A 19,081-nucleotide genomic window follows, 5' to 3' on the forward strand; every position below is an offset into this window, starting at 1 on the left:
TTCCACCTGTCTCTTATAAGCCGGTATGGCTGGGGCAGAGTGTGCCTGTCTCTAAACGACTATTATTGTAGTAATAATAATAATACATTTTATTGGTGTAAAAAAGGTTTACAAAGTACCACTTACATTATGATTCACTGCACTCTTAAAATAGGTAAACATTAATAAGATAAAATACCTAAAGCAATTAAAAAATAATTTCATTCCAGTCAGCTAATATTTACATACATTCATAAATTCAAGAAATGATTTAGTAAGATTATAGCAGACAGTGGTAAATAAACATTCAGAAGGTCGCAAACCTGTAAGGTGTCTTCTCTCCACTGTTAACCAATTTCACAACTGACATCCATGCCGCTCTCTCTTCCTGTCTTACTGCTATCGAGTCATGGACGACTTCTCATTTTCTCACTTTAAATTCCAGGAAAACAGAAGTTCTTTTTTTCCCTGCTACTACTCTTCCTCCTCCTTCTCCGCCTCTCTTCATCCTTTTTCCACCCTCTTCCCTGTTGATTTCTCCTACTGCCTGTAATCTCGGTCTTGACTCGGTGACTAGTCATCACATTTCACTTACCTCTCGCGTTTGTCGTTATCACCTCTTTAATATTTGTAAAATGAGTCCCTTTCTCACGTTTTATGCCACTAAGATCCTGGTCTCTTCTCTAATCTTCTCTCGACTTTTCTACTGCTCTGTTTTACTTTTTGGCCTCCCTCGTTCTCGACTAGCGCCACTCAAATCTATTCATTATTCTGCTATTCGCTTCCTATGTTCATTATCCTACCACGACTCTATCTCATCTTCTTTTGACTCCCTTGGAAGGCTTTCCTTTCACTCTCAGTTGAAATTCTATTTTCTTTGTCTGGTATTTAAATCTTTATATGATCTTTTCCCTGATTATCTTGCCTCTCTTCTTTCATTTCATTCCCTGTCTCGTCCTCTATGTTCTGCTGGACTCTTCTTACTTACTGTTCCACGTGCCCCCTGCGTACAATCTCGTTTTCGGTCTTTTCAGTTGTTGGTTCCTCTTCACTGGAACCTTCTTCCCTTATCCCTCCGATCAATCACCTCCTACTCATTGTTTTGTTCCTCCCTAAAATCTTATTTACTACATTCTCTTGTCTGACTCCTAATGGTTAACTGTGAACACAATTGATTATACTGCTTTTAATGTACTGCTGTTGTTCTTTTGTTCAGCACTTTGGTAAAAAGCGCTATATAAATATCAATAAAATACAAATACACAATCCCTTTGGAAAACATATAGTATAGTCAACTATTAACATTTATTTATTGCAACTTTTCCTCTGTGCCACTAGGCTTGCCCCAAAACCTGTGCCAGTGAAGGTTACTTTCAGCTTCCCTGCTAATTTAGAAAAGTTGCAGGCCGCTTGCAAGTCCCTAATGCTATAAGAATTGTCTTCAGCCATCTTGTTTTCAGCTTCTAATAAAGCGGACAAAGGAAGAGAAAATTGATCACTGACTCCATGTCCCCAAGAACAAAGCTTAGAGGAGTGAGCAAATGTCTGCCCTGCAATGTAAAAACTCAGACAGTTGGGAAGGCATCTTGGAGTAAGACACAGACAACAGATTAAAAGTTCAAAGAAAACACTTTTATTAACTTAAATGTCAGGATGGAAAAACGCCTATGTTGCACTATACTCTGGTGGGATTTCCCTACCAAACCAAAACTAAGGAAAGTCAAAGTCCAAAAGTTCAATTTAGGAATCTGTCTGCATCCAAAACCTATACTTGCCCTCACAACTAAACGAACGTATACAATGTGCAGGGTTTTCAGCAACCAACAAAGCAGTGTTCAACACAAATTTCTGAGCTCTGTCAAGCTCGCAGGTTTCTTTTAGTTTCCTTTCCCAAGTATAAAGCAGTTCCAATAAAAGTCTCATGATTGCCTTAAGTTCAAAATGATACAAAGTTTACCAACCCTCAGGGTTCCCTTCCCCAAGTTTCAAAACAGAGTTACAAGCACAAAATATCTGGATACTCCCTCTTCAAGTCATTAAGCAAGTTAGACCACACGGTTCCCTTCCCCAATATTTGCTTTCAATGTGTAACGATGTTTTCCAGCCGTCTTAATGTCTGTGTCACACTTGCTCCCTCTGGGTATGTTTGGTCTTTGTACAAGAATGCCTTGACTAAAATTTGATATTTATTCACTTGTTAAAGTTCACCTCCAAAGTTCCTTTCACTCTGGAGTCCAAAGTATATTTGGGCCACTTGTATTGCTGAAGATCTATTCACATTAAGTTTCAATAAGGATGGATTTCTTGAGTTCAAAGCTTTATTTACTTGTAAATTAAGCATATATTATTTGAACTGTATTTAAATTTACATTCACTTTTGAGCTGGAAACATAATGAATTTAAAAGCTTCTTTCAGTTATGATCTTCATAGGTAACAGTTTTCTTTCAGTTCTGTATTTAATAAGTATGGAAATATATGTGATACAGTCTTCATTTGGTGCGGAATTTTATAGGTGTTAAAGATTTTTATTTAATTTACCTCAATGTTATATGTCGTTGTAGAATGGCTTTAATAATGTGCCCAACACTCAGAGACCTTCATAACAATGGTAAAAGGTTTCTTTCATTTTGTTCCAATGTTATAAGTCTTTGTAAATAGCCTTTGTAATGTGTCCCACACCAGACTTTTGTAACACTTGAAAACTGTTTAATTTGTTTTATTTCGTTGTTATACGTCTTTGTATATTGCCTTTGTAATGTGCCAAGCACTCAGAGACTTTCAAAAACGTGTATTTAGGTTCACGCAACCATTCTGCTACAAAGTATTCCCATTTATTCAAATGTTGATGAGGACTTCAATCAGAGACCTTCAAGAATGTGATTTATCATGCATGCGACCACTCTGATACAAAGTAATCATCTGCATCTTCAAACACTCGCATACCGGGTGTCCTTACACATAGAAACTCACTGGTTGCTTCCTTCGGTGTTCCTGTAGCACAGATCTCTTGGTCTTTGGTTCTCTACCTCCGGGCTCCACCTTCTGCCCTTCAGGCACTCCTAGATCAGCTTCTGACCCTAGGAGAACGAGCAATGCAAACTCTATGAAAAGGGGCAGCCTCCAGGCATGGCTCCACTTTTAGCGTTCGTGCGGTTCCACAGAGTCCTGGCTACTGGGCTGCACTCCTTTAAACCGCTGGCATACTGCACACCTACAGCTCCTTGCTGCTTATTTTGGCCTCTCTGCTGCTGCTCTTCAATCAATGCCACAGCTTCCCTCTATGCTTCTGTTGGGTTTGGCTTTTCAAACACATGCAGTCTTTTTTACAGGCTGCATGTGTGAATGTGTAATCAGCCCTGCCTGACCCTCATTAGGGGACATGCCTGACCTCTAATCCTCTCAGCAGTCCTCTTCCTCGTCCCAGTACTGTTATTAGTTATATATGAGGAAGTCAGCGGAGTTGACATATAATACCCCATGAAGGTGGGGGAGGGTTGGGTTGGTTGTTAGTAGGAAAAGGGGGATACAATGTCTCTCCCAATGGCATCCCGCTACCAGTCCCCATAGACCCTCCGCCCAGGTGATCCTCCCTCACCTGTCCACCCCCAGGGTCAGGATATTAAAGCAATGGCCTTTCCCTGGCCACCTGCGCAGAGGACCCATGGGGAATAGGAACAAGGATACCCTCAGGTTCCTCACACAGTGTTGAGGCTCAGTTTAAAGAAAGCCATTTTCAGAAGTACTGGGAAGAAGGTACCAAGGTAGTGCCTATGTGACCCACCGTTTTGAGTGCCAAGTAGTCCAGCGACAGCAGGGTTGAGAGAAGGGCATCAAGTTAACATCCACCTCTCATATGCCCCAAAAGCCCTGACTTTATATGCAGCCACAATACCTTCTGCATTGGTATTGCGTCGAACTTGGCAGATCAAAGAGAGAAATACATTTCTAAACCAGGTTTCTTTCGTAATTTCGATGCACACCAAATATCTCCTTTAACTGATCTCAGTAGGTGTCGCAGCCTAACAATTGCCCATCTCTGGACCCAATGAGCAGTGGCCTGAAAACGATGCTGTCATTCATTCCTTTTGCACCCAGCTAATTATGCAGTTGCAATGTAGGAGTGGAAGATGTTAGTGATATTAAAGAGTTCAAAAACATGTTTTGTACTCTTACAAGGGGGCTGTGTTAGCAAATCCCCAGGTTTCTTCTCCATATCTTGTAACAGGTAGTGCCTTAGGCTTGTACACTATAAGAGCTGAGAAACCCAAAACGTCCCCAGTTTAGTATGCAGGCTTGCTATGGTGTTGGTGGCATAGCCCACCAAACTTTTGGCACAATCCACCTGCTTAGTACAGTGACCTTTGGCTTCTATATGAAAGCCTAACTAATCGTAGTATGAGACTTGTTTAAGTGGCTTATCACCAATTAAGAAAATATTCGAAAGTGGTCTGCAAGTGTCAACTTTTATCATTTTTTGTTTTCTTTTTATTATTATTATTATTATTATTATTATTATTATTATTATTATTATTATTATTATTTTTTATTATTGTATTAATTAAGCGCTGACCTACCTTTGAGAACTAACAGAGAGCTTTACAGAGGTATACAACAATACAGATACATAATGGAGCGTTTACAGAGGTATAGAACAGTACAGATGCATAACGGAGTGCTTTTCAGAGGTAACAACATAACAGATATACAGCGGGGTAGGATACACAGGGGCACAGAGGAGGGGTACAGCTGTACCAGGTGATGCTGAGGAGAGGGGCCGGTGGTCTCTAATGAGTCAGGTGGTGCGAGAGGCGATGTGATGGCCTAGGTGTTAAGGAGGAGAGACTCCTTGAAGAGGTGGACCTTGAGTTCTTTTCTGAATTGTAGAAGCATGGGGACAAGTCTGATGCTGACGGGGAGGAGGTTCCGTAGTCTTGGGGCGTAGGCAGAGAAGGCTTGTTTTCTGGTCCTTTCCTTTTGGCAGCAGCGGATTTCAAGTCTGCACGTGTCCTGGATTCTGGTGGTGCACTGTCCACCAGAGATGCTGAGTTTCTTCGTAAGGTAGCTGGGTGACTTGAGGGCGACTACCTTATAGATGATGCACCAAGACTTGAAGGTGATTCATGCATGCAGTAGGAGCCATTGAAGGTCAATGAGGACCGGGGTGATGTGGTTGTATCTGCATAGACCTTTGATGAGGTGTGCGGCTGCATGTAGGACAGTTCTCAGAGGCACAAGGCAGGACGATGGGAGGCCTTGAAGGTGGACTTGAAGGTGATTCGTGCATGCAGTAGGAGCCATTGAAGGTCAATGAGGACCGGGGTGATATGGCCGTATCTGCATAGACCTTTGATGAGGTGTGCAGCTGCATGTAGGACAGTTCTCAGGGGCACAAGGCAGGACGATGGGAGGCCTTCGTGGAGTGCATTGCCTCCATCCAGGTGGGATATGACCAGTGCTTGAACAGTGGATCTAAAGCTATGCAGAGGGAGGGCCTGACTTTCCGCAGGAGACAGATCTGATACCAAGCTGTCTGAGTTTTCTTAGCTATGTGTGTCTTGAAGGAGAGGCGTTTGTCGATGTGGAACCCGAGGGACATGGCGCAGGAGATGAGCTCAGGTGTGAAGCCCTCAGAGTTCATGGTTGATAGCAAGGTCTGTATGTATGGGTGTTTGGTGTTGTTGGTGAGAAGTAGGAATTCGGTCTTGGAGGGGTTGAGCTTCAAGTATGCACTGTACATCCAAGACTAGATCAGTGAGGGGCACGTTTCAAGTCAATGGATGTCTTTGATGGAGCCGATCTCGAGGTATAGCTGTGTGTCATCTGTGTATTGGTGGATGTGGATGCTTCATGTGGCTAGGAGGGCTCCCAGCGGTTCCATGATAAAATTGAGGATCACTGGGGAGAGAATGGAACCCTGCCAGACTCCACAGGTGTCGGGTAGCATAGTCGATCTAGAGGTGTCCATTTTAGCAAACTGCTGGCGGTTGGTGAGGTGGGACTTGAACCAGTGTAGACAAGGTTGCTGATTCCCATGTGCCGATGTAGGGTGTCCATAAGTGCCTGATGGTCTACTGGGTTGAAAGCGGCCGAGCTGTCGAGTAGAACCAGGAGGCAGGGGTGGCCGTAGTCAAGGACGGTAAGGGCATCGTCGACCACCTGTATGGTTGCTGTCTCTGTGCTGCATCTGGGTCTGAACCTGGATTGGTACCTTGGAGGAGATTTTTGGTGTCAGTGTGTTGATGCAGTTGTGCGGCTACCATTTTCTCAATGATCTCACCTATGGGTGATGGGGCAATAGTTACTTAGGTTGTCGGGATCCAGAGTGGCTTCCTTTAGCAGAGGGAGCATTTTTATTTTATTTTATTTGTATTTTATATTGTTTTGTAACACGCCAGCTACTTTTTCCTCAGCTATTTTGTTTTGTTTGTGTATTTGAACATTTAGAGGGTCGTTTAGGAGAGCTGTTCTAATTTTATAGCAAGCATTTTAAACTAACTTTGTCTGCAAAAGCCTTTTGGACCCCTAATATAGTCCTCCACAGAAGGAATGAAGGAGCAGGATTGTTGACGTGGTTTTCCAATTTCTTTAAAATACTAAATAACTGATTTGTTTTATTTTTTGCATTCACAATTTGTTCTCGAAAAACTTTTTGGGTTTCTAGTATTTCACCTTTGTACATTTTCAAATGTTCTTTCCAAGCTAGTTTATGTTCGTCATTTTTTGTTTTTTGCCAAAGCTGTTGGCTTGTCTTTCAGCCTTCTTGAGTTCTGTTAGCTCTGCAGTGAACCAATCATTTTGTTGGATTTTTTCTCTAACGACAGAAGTTCTAAGCGGAGCTACCTGATCCAGCATTTGTTTTATATAGGAATCATATTCTTTAATTAGAATCTCTGGGGTATCCCTATCTAATGTATTTTCCATTAGCAAAGTCATCCATTTGTTTAAACCTGATCTAGTGATTTTCTTGAAATTGCGAGTTAGAATTCTCTTAACAGATGCTGTTTTTAAAAAAATAGTTTTCTTGTAAAAAACATTAAATTGTATAATAAAGTGGTCTGACCAAATGTAAGGGTTAGTCTCACTGATCTCAACTTGGAGATTTCTGCACACCACCGAGTCACAAATATTGCCTTTGGAATGCGTAGGCACAGAACTCATAATAGTGATATCTGTGTTCCTAAGATTACATTCTAATAGGATAGCCTCATAGTCAGATTCATCCTGAAACCAACAATTAAAATCACCCAGGAGCTGGGTTGCGCTTCTAGGCTTATTTAAAGAATGCAAAATCTGGATCAATTCATTGTCAAAATATGGCTTATCCATAGGTGATCCGTATAGTAAGATAACATTAATGCAATGTATTGCGTCTGATTTCAGCTTTAAAAGTAAAATATCACAATCTGCACAGGTTATTGGGATTTCATGGACGTCTAAAGCATGAGCATTTAATGATCTGGTATTTAATAGTGCTGCCTTGATATAGTGCTGATTTGGGCTATTTATTCCATTTATTTCTTCTAGAGACTCGGCCGTGTCATCAATATTTATATTCTTTTCAGTGTTATGTATATTAATTACTTTCTGAGCATTATTTAGGGTACATCCCACACAAGATATTCCCATGTCTTCATGTGATTCCCTAGGGTCTATTTCCCGAATTGCAATGGTTGGCATCCTAAATGCATCCTGTAGTTTCTGTGGGATAACTTCACATGAAGTATTGTGGGCAGCCACTAATGGCACAGATGTAGTGGGATGGGCCATAGTATTTTTAATTCAGGAGGTAGTCACACCTTGTAATGCAAGAGACAGTAAAGATAGTACTCAACAACAAATAGATGTCGGAAAGATATAAGAATAATATCAGGTAATACCAGAGGCATACACCGCTTGTGACTCCGTCCGTAGACATCTGCTCCAATCTATCACAAACCAGCACTAACCGGCTGGACTCGGACGTGCCAGGCGCTGACGCGCCTGCTGTTCAAATAAGTAATTGCATGGACTACAATATAGTTGGTTCTTGTAGTTATTAAAAATACAATCAATACAATGAACACAATTAGATTTCTAAGGTAAAACTAATGTTATTACAATTTTGGCAAAACAGTTTAAAAGCAAGCTAATATGAAACAAAAAGTGTGTAAGTGCAAAGTCGCTTAAAGAAGAGGAAAGGAGTAAAAGAAGTACCGGCACTAACGGCTGGGCTCTGACGTGCCAGGCGCTGATGCGCCTGCTGTTCAATAAATAATTGCAGGAACTACAATATAGTTGGTTCTTGCAGATCTTCTGCAATATCGTACTTGCAGAGATCAGCATAGATGGAATCTAGGTGGTTTTAAGTGGCAATAGCAGTGGAGGAAAGGGACAGTGAGCTAAAGTCTTGGTAGAGTCTCTCCCAGGGGTTATTCACCCAAGAACAGGTCATTGGGCTGTGTTCGTGCTGGTAGAGAGATTCCCAGACCCCGCCTTGTTTTGTATTAATAGTAACTCAGTCCAGGTAATGAGTGCAGCAGCCTCTGCATAGAGGAGTACATGCAATGAATTCCCAGGAATAGTTGGAATGTGTTTGCCATTCTCCTCTAATGTGGATACTACCCAATCAATATAAACACCAGAAATAGCACAGTGTCAATAACACACCCTTGAAGGACCACTCCAGTTATATCAAAATTCCCTGTTTTATTGCCATTTATTCAACATCTCTCAAAGCCTGACTTACTCATGTACAGCGGCTTAGCTGCATTAATAACCACCTAACACAGTTCACAACTTGTTCCTGTTGATTGAATCCAGTGCTGCGCTCAGGCCGTGAGGCAAGAAACAATGGATTCTGTTTTAAAACAACATATTTCTGGATAAAGAGAAATAATGTACAAAGTTGCTCAGTTTACCCTTGTTGTCTTTAAAATCCTGCCTGTGTACCTGATATAAGCCATTTCACCAGAATGTCTGTATTTATGAGCAAGTGAACGCCTTTCCATATGCCCTGCCCATGGGGACCAAAAAGGAGACAGGGCGATGGTTTGAATGATTATTCCTTTCTCCTTCTTTTTAGGTCTGGTGAGAGTGAGCTCTCTATTTACCAGCCTACATATTAGAGGGACCCCAGCTGCTTCTTCAAGAATGAAAAGTGCAACCTGTTAATGGCTAAGTTCCAGCAGCAGCCATTTCTGAGAAAACAATGGAGCTGTCTAAGCTGGAGAGAGCTCTATGAATCATGTTTTTAAAATAATGTTTTGTTTCCCTGCGGCTATGTCCAATAATATGTTTTTCTCAGTAGTGCTGGGTTACACACGAGCTTGTCTGATTGTTCCTCGTTGTTTCTTATGGCTGCCTTTGTTAGTGTTGTTAAATTACAAAAAATAAAGATTCCAATTCATTGGGCCTCATTACGACCCAGGCGGAGGACCATGGTGCTATTAGCACCATGGTCCATGCCGGTGTCCGCCATGGCGGAATGGGGAATTACCACCCCATTCCGAGGTTGGTGGGACGGTAACTCCCCATGCCGCCATGGCCCTTCCCCATTCCCATTTTTGCCCCATAGGGCTCAATGGGAATGGGGAAGGCGCTAATAACGGCGCAAATTGCGGTACCGTTCTTAGCACCAAAGTCCCTTTGAGGGTCCCTAGTTTAACGGCTAGAAAAACCAGCCATTAAGGTCGGGTCCCGCAAAGGGACCTCGTAATTAGGCGCTAAGGCCCTCATTACAAGTCCGGCGCTGGTCCATGCCGGACTCCGGCATGGTGGATGGCGGAATTACCGCCCCATTCCAAGGTGAGTGGGGCGGTAATTCCCCATTCACCATTTGCCCTTCCCCATTCCCATTTTTGCCCAATAGGGCATAATGGAAATGGGGAAAGGCTCTAAGTACGGTGCCGCAAATTGCGGCACCGTACTTAGCACCAAGGTCACTTTGCGGCCTGGGTTTTAACGCCTGCAAAAAGCAGGCTTTAAAACCCGGGACCTCTTAATCAGGCGTTAAGGGTTAACGGCGCCGACGGCACTGTTAAACCCTTAACGCCTGACTTGTAATGAGGGCCTAAGTGTTTAACTGCGCCGCAGCCTTTTACGGCGCCTTTAGACACTTAGCACCAGGGTCGTAATGAGGCCCATTATGTCTTTCATTGGCTGAGCAAATTCTACATTTCTTATTTAGGGCCTCATTACACGGACGGCGGTGGACCAAGGTGCTATTAGCACCTTGGTCCATGCCGGTAAGATACCGGCACCGCCTTGGAGGAAAGGGGAATTACCGCCCTATTCCAAGGTTGGTGGGGCGGTAATTCCCCCTTCCCCCATTGCCCTTCCCCATTCCCATTTTTGCCCCATAGGGCATAATGGGAATGGGAAAGGTGCTAATTACGGCACCGCAAACTGCGGTACTGTAATTAGCTCCCTGGTCCCTTTGCGGGTTGGTTTTTAACGCCTGCAAAAAGCAGGCGTTAAAGTCTCCAACCCGCAAAGGGACCTCTTAATCAGGCGGTAAGGGTTAACGGTCACCGGTACCATTAACGGTGACCGTTAACCCTTACCGCCGTCCGTTTAATGAGGCCCTTTATGTTCTTACTTAATTTCGATAACAAAGTTCATGCTGCTTACTGAGACTAAAATCAGCAGGTGCCAGATTGTGACAGAAACTTCACCCCCAAATCTAAGGATAAACCGAACCTAGGCGTTTAGAGGAGCAGTGTTTCATTGCATAATATGTATTTCTCTCATTTGAAACACTCTCACCATCTCTCGTCAGTGAAACAAATGATTTGGCTCTCGGGAATGGGAGACATCGCTCTACTTCACTTCCATCTGTGGCTACATTATTATGCAGGGGGCAAGTGAGAGATGGCTCTGCAGACTGTTCACACACTTTCAGAGGCTTGCTGCCATGGGAAGACTGGCTGGGTGGGCCACGCATAAGGCATGAAAGAGAATCAAGTACCTGATTCCTTTTGTGCCCATGCTGTGCTGGATGCTCTTGCCTGTTCCCCCCAATCAGCTGCTCTGTTGTTGCCATTGACAGGTACCAGCAGGGCTGCTATGACAATCAGAGAGGAGAAACAGGATGTTCATGAAGGCGAGTGCAATGTGTACATGCATTCTGATGGGCGAATTAAAGGCAAATAGGGACTGCCTGAAATCAAAGTGAGAGGTGCTGGAAGAGTGCCTTCTTCTGCATCACATAGGTCTTATTTCTTCCATTGTTACAGATAGGATACGTCTGCACGCCTGAGAAATAGCACTCAACACATGGCACGAATAGGGCGACAAACTAAACCATCTCAGGAGTAATATTGGGCCTTAAGTACATTTTGGCCAAAAGACCTAGTTTTAATAACTTTAAATTGATAGCAGGAAATGCTGAAAAGTTCCTAGCTAAAAACACTCTCTGTACTCATGGAGAACTGTGCTTACCATACTGCAACTGCACATCTGAAAATACCAAGGTTCCAGTGTGTCAACAATATAATTCTACTAACTGGAAAACATTGCCTGTGTTCCAACAAAAATACCTTTTAAAATGACAAAAGTCAAGTGGTACGATGTTGTTAAGTGTTCTGAATGGGGTGCACATTCAGTTTCCCTACTGTACATCAAGTGAAGAAAATGAATCATTTCATTCAGAGTCTTTCTAATGTAATGATGTATTTGTTTTCCCAACCACTTTCGGATTATTGTACAAAGTTTATAAAAACATGGTGGATTATACGTAATATTTTATAGTGTCGTAAAGCAGTGGTTCTATTGTAATGGCTTGAACAACAGTTGTGCTCAGTTAAGCCTGATTTTGTATTGACTTCAAGTTGACCAGAGTTTTACCTTAGAGCAAATTAGCCCCTACCCTGGGGAGACATTTTCAGGTTACGTAAAAAAAAAATATTTTAAAATTCCAATAGCTTGAGGATTGCAAAGTGGCTGGGCAACTAGCATCTGTTGGTCTGAACCTGTTTGCTATGTTACTGAGCTTTAAAAGCAGATTCTTCCATTAAAAGCACCTTTATAACTCTGCATAGAAATAAAGCTGACCAATGTTAGGCTAACACAGGAGAACAAAGCAGGCCCGTCATCTCATTTTCAATCAATCTTTCAGTGACATCATTATATAGACTTGTTTACATGAATCATATGCTGAAGCTTGAGATGTTGTTCATAGGGCAAATGCAGGGAACTGAGAGCCACCTCTCCAAATTCTGCATTTTTTAGGATTATTATTACAATGGTAAGCATAGATAACGTTTTAAAATATTTACTTCACAAATTAATGTCACACATGAAGGCACGTCTGTGATGACAGAGTACAACAATCTGTATCTAATTAATGTGTCAGGTTGCTCCCATGAAATATGGATTAAAAAAATTGCAATCAAATGTACAGTAAGCAGATTGGACCCCCACCTTTTTCTAATCACAAATATAGAAATTATTATCAACCAATGGAGATCGGGTGTGTGTATTCTACAGTTGTGTCTGATTATGAGGCAGGCCAATGAAAACATCGGGCCAGTCAAATAGTCTGACATCATCATGACAGAAGAATATGAAGATTTTATACTTTAAAAAATGAGATCGTTCAAAGGAAAGCATTCTGAATCTGGAAAATGCTACAGAAAGGAACACCAGCTGTTGCTATAGCATAAGTAGATTAATAAGGGAGGCCAATGTAAGGATAGAAAAAGGGAGGATTCCTGTTTTAAGGAGATGAGTCCTGTCCTCAAAGGAACCTGCAGAGAAGGGAACCTAGTTATTTCTGCTATCTATGTGCCTTTAAAGACTAATTGAAAGTGAGTATGAGAATTCCCAAAACAACATTATTTCTGCTTACTGGCCGCCATTTTTCTTTTTCTTGTTAAGTCAAACAAGGGTGGTGGTTTGGGAAGGTGATACCAAAAAACATTGATTAAATGAGAAATATACAGTGTATTCTCACTGCATTTAAAATAAAGTGAGATGTCATGTTAATCCAACTCAGAATACCCTTTTGATCTGTGTGTGCAGTATTACAGCTAGTATCTGATGCAGTCTGCATGCAGGTTTTTGTAAATAATATTCTCCTTAAATTGTACCCAAAATGTTTTCAAATTAAGCTGTGATATAAAGACATCCGTACTATTGCCTAATGAAGATTTGCTTGATAATAGGTGTTCTGTGAAGGCCATTCCTATTTAATAAGAATTAGGAAATGAGAGCAAGTTCAACTGTGTAATTTCCACTCCAATAGAAAAGGATTGGAATGTAAATCCTACATTTCCTATATTCATGAAACTGCACAGTGGGACTCTATTTTTGAGTCGGGGTGTGAAAGTGACGTGTGCGCTGGTGTGCGCCACACATCTCGGAAAATACACGCGTACGTCTTTCCATGAATCGCACGAGTGCGATTCGCACGCGTGCGCTGGCTTTTTCACGCTTGTGCCAGCTTGCACCACTGATCTCGGCACACATTTATTCCATGAATTACCCCCTTTAACTTTATGGCATTATGTATAGATATTCCCAGCCCCTTGGAGAAGGTGCTCAATGTACTACATTTTGTGGCCACTGGGTCATTTCAGTGGACAACTGCCATAGTGGGGGGTGTCTCACAGGCCACACAGTCACGTTGCCCACACCAGGTGTTGGCAATCATCACTGCGCGCCCCTCAGTCCGCAGTTACATATACATGCCCAGAACACCTGCAGAAAGGCAGGCTGTGGTTCTGGACTTCTACAGGGTGGCACACTTCCCCAAAGTGCTCTGTGCAATAGATTGCACCCATGTGGCCCTACGTCCACCTAGGGCCATTGAGCACATCTATCGAAACCGCGAGCACTGGCATTCCATCAATGTGCAGGTGGTATGCGATGCCAAGGGAATAATCACCTCTGTCTATGCAAACTATCCTGGGTCCACCCATGATAGTTTCATATTCAGAATGTCTGCCCTGAGCCGGGCTCTGGAAGCTGGGAAGCATGGCAACACATGGCTCCTAGGTGAGTACAAAAGCCTGTGCACATGCATACATGTCACACACAGACAAATACACAGGCCTAACTAATGACAACTGTTATCACCTTACCAGGGGACAGTGCCTACCCTCTGAGCACCTACATGATGACGCCCATACGGAACCCCACCACACCACCCCAGGTAAGATACAACGCAGCCCATATTGCAATCAGGGCCATAGTGGAGCGCACATTGGGAGTGTTCAAGTCACGCTTCCGCTCCCTTGACCGCTCTGGAGGACAGCTACTATATGCACCCCCAGTAGTGTGCAGGATCATTGTGGCAGCATGTGTCCTGCACAACGTTGCAACACGGCATGGTGTACCAGTGGACATGGTGGTGCCCCCACATCCCCAACCACACGCACAGCCGCTGCGCATGGGAGAGGAAAGGGCATGTGGTGAGGCAGCCCGTACCCAGCTTGTGGCCACATTTTTTACCTAAACTCCAACCCCTGTGGAGTGCACACAGGCCTGGCACATACCAGGTCACAATCGATGATGAGAAAGGGAAGTCAATTGTCACTACCTTACCACCCTGAGAATGTGTCCACAGAATTGCCACATTGTGTGCATCCCTAGCTAATTAAACACAACCAATCCCATGTGACCAAAGGGAACACATTCAAGGCATTGCTCCCTCCCCCCACCACCCTTGCTAAACAGGGCATGAAAGGACTGGTATGCCACCCAAACCCTCCCAACACTCCTGAACCCCGACTGCCACACCATACCATGGTATGCAACGGCAAAACATCCAACCATATGCACCACACATGACACAATAGTCATGAAGTGCCACGTGAGAAATATAAATAGGCACCAGGCAATTATACCTGACATGGAATCGGAAGAAAGGAGTGACCAAAACCTCACACCCTGAAAACGGTGGCACAAATGCATGCCACCAGTGGGGCAACCAACAAAAGTCAGAATACCTGTTGCCATGCACATTGGACAATTGCAAATTGCCATATCAAACACCGCACACTGCACAGCACAGTCAGTGTGCATTGCATTGGTGAAAACCCTTCTGCGTCATTTCAAAAAATGGCATTCAACCAACTATTAACCTGTCATGCATGTACACGATCAATGACTGGGAAGTGAACATGGATTGTCGTGACCCAGCATGCTTGAGAAGGCAATCTGGGTGCACGCGTTTGCATGGTGTCAATGTAGTTGGGGGGTGTTGCCTAAGTGTATTTGTCCGTATGGACATGCCTATAATACATGCATGTGAAATGAAGTGAATGCCAGTGTCCCGTACATAGCACATGTGAACATAGCACCAAGGACCCCCCTGTGTGTCAAACCACACCCATCCCTGGCACCTCAAAAGAAAGCACTACATTGCATCAGCCATTGATCAGCAGAACATATCATGTACAGAGTACCCCACATCGGCAACGGCAGACAGTGAGCCATTACTGAATCATAGAAATCCATAATATGACCTACACACAAACTTCATCAAAGCGCATCAATGAGGGAGGGAACAAGGGAGAAGAACAGTACATTCCTACATGTCCTTCAAACAGTCCACAGTGTGATAATGAACTGGAAAAGCAAAGTACATATTACAATTGCCTGGACCAATAAGGGAGAGTATAGGGAGGGAATGTTGGATGACATAACTAGCATCAACATTCCTATGCCTGACAGCAATAGTCACAGTGCAGGAGTCACATAAGGAGGTGAGTAATGGAAGAGGAGGGAAGAGGTGAGGAGAGTAACAAAACAAGTGACAAACCGTGGTAGGTCTACAAAGAATCAAGATAGTGCTGGGGAGGGGGAGAAGAAAGACAGAAGGGAAAGGGGGAAGAGATGACCTGTAATCAGTAGTGGAGGGACTAATGATCAAATTAATTGGCAAAACTATACTTAAAGTGGCGAAGGTTGGGTGTGGAAGGACGGAGGCAGAAGGGCAAATGTCTGCAAAGAACAAACGCCTACGTATCACCATGGCCAATGGCAATTGGGGTAGTGGTTGAAAATGACAGCCAGCGTACATGGAGGAGGCTATAGGTTGGCGGACAGGGAGAGGGAGGAGGGAAGGCAGGAGGGGGCCAAGCTCCAAATGACTAATGGGGAAGATGGTGAAAGAAAGCACACAAAGGGGGCGGAGGGAAACCTGACGGTGCAGGAGAGTAGGGGATATGATGATGAAGGGGGGAGACAGAGGGACACTGACAGGGGCAGAGGAGACAGGGGGGCATTCAAGTGACTGAGAAGGCATGTGGACAGGTCTAGACAGGGCCACCTTTGTGGCCTTTTGGTAGTGGTGGCAGGCTCAAGCATCCTGGTTGGCCGGATTGTCACAAGGGCCAAGTGCAAACAGTGGGAGGGGGGGAGCAGATATAGGACACAAACAGGAAATTTAAATCGCAAACAATGTAGTCATAACTCAGATATCACATCCAAACACCAGCCAGGGCTGGGAAATGTCCATGGTGGTGCTAGCAAGGAATGGGTGGTTGTTGAAATGCGTGGTGACTGAGGTAACTCAACGTGCAGCCTTCATGTGGCATATCAAAATCACTGTGGGGAAACTGTCCCAATTCAACATTCTCAGCACATGGACCCCTCCCACCATCAGTGTGTTGTATGCAGCCAAGGGTGCATGGTACTAGCTACAACAGGAAGTGCATCAACATAGACAGTCAATACATAACAAACATCTCAAGCAACATGATGAAATGCCTAATACTCACCAAAGTGAAGTGCAGACATGCATTGGAGAAACCATCTGGAATACCCACTAGGGGTGTACACACAAGTAGAACTGCAGGCAGGCCACAGATATGACGGACGCACAATGCCCATGTGTAATATGCTGTTACACCGCGTCATCCTTCCGAGCCCATGGAAAAGGGAAGCAGGAGTAGCATATGTGTCAGGACCCCAAGCAAAACACATACACAAGACAAGCCTGAATGGGCCCAGCTGGAACACACAGTGGATGCCTTCCGATGCCACAAAGCACCACACTGTCACATGTATGCACAATAGACAAAATAAAATTGAAAAAAAAATAAATTCAAAAGAAAATACTAATTAAATCAAATAATTAATTGAAATAAAAAAATGAAAAGCTAAATCAATAAATTTGAAGAAAACCAGTAAAAATACATAACAAATAAAAAGCAAAGTGAAATCATTGAAAAAAGAAATAACGGAAAAATAAATAAAATGAAAGTTGAAAATAAAAAGATAACATACTTACCAAAAACCATACAATTTGGATGAAAAATCAGCTCTGGACACGATGGCCTGGAGCACCTGTGGGTTCTCGTGGGCTGCCACTCCACGACCACCACTGGTGCTTGGTTGGTCATGTGAACTGACCACCGTGTCTGGGATGACATCTTCATCCTCTGCCGCCAGTGCTTCATCACCTGCAACATAAAGAAATGAAACAAGAACACGCATGTCAGTAGCACATACCACACACATACAGTTCACAACATGACAGACAAATAATGAAACAGCCATGCCACAGGCAACTCAAATCCCAACATGCATCCAGTGGCATTGCAATGCAGGGCCATCCCAAAAGCAGAAAAGTATGTGTGCAAAATGTGAATGCAACACATGTATTGCATGTTGCACATCACCTGCATCACACACAACCTCTAGAAGGCATATATCCAATGCCAAAATGAGAGATGGGAACAAATAGTCAGCACATAGTATAAGCATGTGTTAACACACACATAGACACAGCTAGAAATGTAACCAAACACACCATGATACATGTAACATGCATGTTCATGTGCAGCACTCAACTACAATCAACTATGCACAGTACATGTGTCATAGGAGGCACCTACACTAGTGCATTTCCATACTGTGAGAGGAGGGACATGGGTCGATACATGTCAGGTCAACATCACACAGCACCATCATGATTGCACGTTGAAGGGCTTAACTTGGCACAGGAGTGGGTGTGTGCGTTGCAGTGCATGTGTAGCCCCTCAACTTACAACATCAAGACGTACTTTGTGATGACAATATTCAAACACTATGGCAGTGTAACGGCAATTGCAGCCATCATGTGCAAATGGCATGCACCAGGTAGCTTGGTTTCCGTGAAACACCTGCCCTTGGTTGCTTGCCATTGCATCTTGTTACCTATTTGAGACCCTTTGGTCGCGTGCCAAGGCATCTTGTTACCTATTTGAGACCCTTTGGTCACTTGCCACTGCACCTTGTTACCTATTTGAGACCCTTTGGTCGCTTGCCACTGCATCTTGTTACCTATTTGAGACCCTTTGGTCACTTGCCACTGCACCTTGTTACCTATTTGAGACCCTTTGGTCACTTGCCACTGCATCGTGTTACCTATTTGAGACCCTTTGGTTGCTTGCCACTGCATTTTGCTACCCATTTGAGACCCGTTGGTCGCTTGCCACTGCATCTTGTTACCTATTTGAGACCCTTTTGGTCGACCCTTCTGGTCGCCTGCCATCTGCTGACCTTTACCCTATTGAGCCAACCAGCTCACAGGCTACATACCGGCCCTCTACAGGCCAATTCAACGACTAATATTGTTATGACATCTCCCATGTCTAACACACCTATATGCTACTTAGCCATACTCTCTACACTTACCGCCTTAGCTATTATGGTAGCCCCCCACCACAAACCGCCTACAGAAAGAGAACTGACCAGAAAGATATACACACAGCTACCACTCCAACAGCCCGCTCCCCTCACCCAGACTCAACTTAATCAGGCTTGTCCTACCGAACTAAGAAACCTTAGACTAGGCACCAGAATACCCAAACCTCCACGTACCCACCTACCTTACGGCCACCCTAAAATGAAGCTAATACACGCCAAGCGTAACACGCACAAAAGGAAACCCAGTTGTAATCAAATACCCTGTACCAAATCCCCTGAAACCTTGCCCAACAAGGTTCACATTGGCAACAACACTAAAGTAACACAAAACCTCAAGGGAGGTCTCATCAACGCTAGATCTCTAATAGCCCACACCTCTGAAATTGCTGACATCATCACCTGCAACGAACTCGACTTCCTAGCAGTTACTGAAACATGGCTACACAAAGCTGCTGGCCCTGGCCTAATGCTAGCCATACCCCGGAG

Source organism: Ambystoma mexicanum, chromosome 6p, assembly GCF_040938575.1.
Source record: "Ambystoma mexicanum isolate Mex_15411 chromosome 6p, UKY_AmexF1_1, whole genome shotgun sequence".
Lineage (NCBI taxonomy): Eukaryota > Metazoa > Chordata > Amphibia > Caudata > Ambystomatidae > Ambystoma > Ambystoma mexicanum.